Raw genomic sequence first — 3,910 nt, forward strand, 5'->3', positions numbered from 1 at the left:
TATTTATGTTAACTTTTTGAACTTTGAAAAATGCATTCTTTATGTTTGTCTTATATTACAAATAATTTTATAAATAATATTTAGAACTCTGCTTATATACCGAATCTTTCTGAAGCAATATCCCGCAGAGCTCACGTTTTCTTTTACCGTATGCTATAATCATCGCAATTTACTAACAATAAGTACTCAAAAGCAATGTAATATAATAACACGTTATGGTTTTGATCAAGAATATTTTATGATATAAACTTTGAGCTGAGCCACGTTAAAAATGAACGAAGTTCGAAGTTTGCCCGGAACAAAGACGAAGGTGCTCGTTTAGTAATTGTACCTACGCCGTTAGCACAATAATCTTAACTAGACAAGACAAACTAGCGTAACTATAGCAATCATTAATGTTATTTTTATTTCGCCATGCAATTATTTCTTGATCCGACGAGATCGAAATGTTATCGTTGATGATTAATATTAAAAGATAAACGCTCAAGAAAATTTTGGTCTAATAGGTATGGTCTGCAAATATATGACTACGTTTTTTACACTCTACATTTTATAAAAAATAAAACAATGAGTATATCGCGTAACGTTTACAAGTAAATTTGAAAAAATGCAGCTTATTAAAGGAGAATTCGGCGCAAAAGGATTGAGTCAACGAAATCTTTGCCTTCTTATTTCAACGATTGCCGTAGCTTTAATGAACGTAAATCGATACCTTCCGCAAGAGGAGGTATGTAAGTACCGCGTGCGCAAATACGGTTTTTTGTTACTTGCGCTAGGAGCGATGGTCAATATTACATCAAGAGCTCCGAATTGATCGAGCTCCGTACCGCGTACAAACATTTTAACAAACATTCTCTGCTTTGCCGTTAAACGTGCTATTTAAGCGGGAGTTACGCGTCTTGAACAACTTCGCACGAATAATCATTGAACGTTCAATCGTTCATCGTTGTTGAACTTTTCCAAGTATTTTCATGATTCGCGCGCTTGTTTATTATTGCCAAGCGGCAAATCAGGTCGATTAAAATACGAACAATCGAGCATTAACGATTCACGTGAAACCTTGGGGGGTTTTTTTTCATCCGCGACCAATGCTGCTGGAGACCGGATATTTCGAGCCAACGCGTTTTGTTCATAACAAATATTTCGCGCTGCAGGCGGAAATTGCTGCTTTCACAAAGAACACAACGGGTTGCGCTCGATGCCCCAACGCCAGCAATTCGCCGATGATTCGGCCGGATAGAGACGAATAAAATGGCCTTTCATATGCGATCGGTATCGCGGGCTCGATTCCGACGTGGGTTAATTGCGATAACCTGGCCTGTAGTAGAGGGGTCGTGACAACATATGCCGTTCTCGTCCACGGGGTTAAATAATCCGGCATGTCCCGTCGTCGACGGACACCCACATAACTTATGCACAGCGTGACGAGCTTTCGTGTGCCACGTAAGGTCGTAAAAAAAGCTGACAGGTACACACCTTGGCGTGTCAACTTGGCGTACGCCAACATCGCGTCGCGCCATATGCTATATGCCTCGCTTTTAACTCGCGAGGCGAGGTGCACCAATCTGAGAGCTGTTCGCGTTTTGATTATTCGTGGGGTGTGCAGGAGGACAGCGCCGTATGTAACGCGGGTACACAAACGAGCGAGATACCGACAACATGAAGGGTTCAATGCTGCAACTACCGTCACGAAACGACGTCGGAGTTTACATTATAAAGCGGCCAGCGCTTCCAAGAACTGACGGTCTTGTTGCCCATTTAATATGATCGATTAATTCTCAAAAATATCGAGAGACTCCACTTACGACTGAGACGATACAAAACAGTTTAAGCATGCACACAGCTTGCGATGGTAGGTCACGAAATAACGCTCGTCGAAAATAACGCTCAGATTGATGGTATAACAGAAAGAAGATGCTTTTATTGGTGTGAAATTCTCTTAACGTGAAACAAAAACTTGCTGCGCTAAAAATGTCATGAGAACCAAACATGACCGACCACAACACAAAAAGATTATAATATATAATATATCAAGAATTTTTTTTTAATATGTATATAATCTCAGTTTATTTATTCATTTAATACGCGAACTGTCCAAATTCTATAAAATTTATAACAATTTATCTTTATATACATGTATATCAAATATATGAAAAAAATAACTCTTACTTTGAAAAATAAGATACTTATGCTTACTCGGAAAATATTGTATCTGCTAGAAACGAAAGTATTCTTCTATTATTTCGAAAAGGATACATCAAGCGCAAAGTTTCATTTTTCCTTCTCGATTCTTCTTCCGGGCCGACCAAACTCTCCTTGGTCGCTTGTCGATGAAACGATGAACGCATATTAGAGCAGGCCGATAGCTCGATAAGGTCCAATCGATAATAGTCGGTTGGCTGGATGACTGACTGGTTGGTCGGTCGAGTATATACATATATTATATATACGTACATACACATATATATCTATATATATACATACATACATACATAAGATCTCTCCCTCTTGCGCTTTCCGTCTCTCCGTCTCTCCCGTCTGCATGAACCACCCCTCGTCTCTCTCCGTCTCTCTTCGTTCAATTGGTTCACCCTGTGTAAGGGCGAATAAGACCGAGTAAGGGGTAGTAGGTAGGTAGGTAGGTGGTATAGATTGAGCAAACAGCGCGTTTATAGCGCAGAAGGGACTCCTCTGAATTTCCTCGACACGAACCGATCGTGGCGGCAAGCAGCGGTGCGGTACTCGAAAGACAGAGAAAGAGCCTTCTCGATTATCGAGTACATGAGCCAGGTTATCGATTGCTTGCCGATGAGCATCGTTTTCGCACGGGCCCCACGTAAAGGAACGTAAGATTCTAATGATTATTGTAAAATTGAAGACACGTATACACCTGCAAACTATGCCATTACGTGTGATTCAATTGCGAAAGAATTCTTACTTGTCAGTCTTCTTACTTTTTATTTTGTATGATCACTATTATTGTTAGCAAGATTGCTGGGACATTCTACATTTCATGATTAATTATGTAGAACTATAAAATTAAGATTTAAAACAAATGAAAAAGTATTCTGTGATTTAGATACTTTAAATAATTTTATAAAATTATTGAAAGCTAGCACAGTTATAATAAGTTGTGAAATAAATCTTTTTTATTTGATTTCGTTACGTAAGATGTCTGATGAATCTAATTCTAATAAAGCAATAAAAAAAGAAATTGGATAATCATTGGGAAATATATGGCAGATTATAAGATATAAAAATATATTTTCTGTTATATTTTTAATAATTAAAATTTTCGCGTTAAAAAGATTCATTTTTAGAGAGAGAGCAGATTATTTCTCTACAGATTGGTCACATGTCTTCATCGCATTCCATATATACGCTTTATTAAAGAGTCTGCTATCCTTTTTCCAACCAGACATTGATAGACGTTTCACTTTTAGGCATTGCTTAAGAACGAAACGTTCGTGAATTCGTTTTAGCGGGTGAGCGAAGACCCGAGCGAGAGAAGTTCGTAGCTTCGGTCGTGGTGGATTCATATGTAACGTCGTTTCAATTCGGACCGATGCTTTGCCCGATCGGCTACGGCCCTCATCGTCCGCGGATGAACGGGCGGATGAATCTTCCTCTGTGTTGCGGAGGGTAACGTCGTAAAAAATTCATTACCCATCCGAGGAATCGATCGCCGAGCCCCGTGTAATTACGTGCTCTTTACACCATACCACGCGCCCGCTCCCTCGAAGACCGGACGTAATGAGAACGTGAAAAAAAGTCGACAACGAGGCGCGATCGGGCTCCTCTGTCTTCGTTCACGTTGCATAGACGCATCGTGGATACAGCTCGACTAACGTGAAAAAAGTGATTGCATGAGCTTGATTGAGGAAATTCAGCTAACAGTTAAACAAAAACT

This window comes from Temnothorax curvispinosus, unplaced genomic scaffold (assembly GCF_003070985.1).
Source record: "Temnothorax curvispinosus isolate PA1 unplaced genomic scaffold, ASM307098v1 QBEX01009074.1, whole genome shotgun sequence".
Lineage (NCBI taxonomy): Eukaryota > Metazoa > Arthropoda > Insecta > Hymenoptera > Formicidae > Temnothorax > Temnothorax curvispinosus.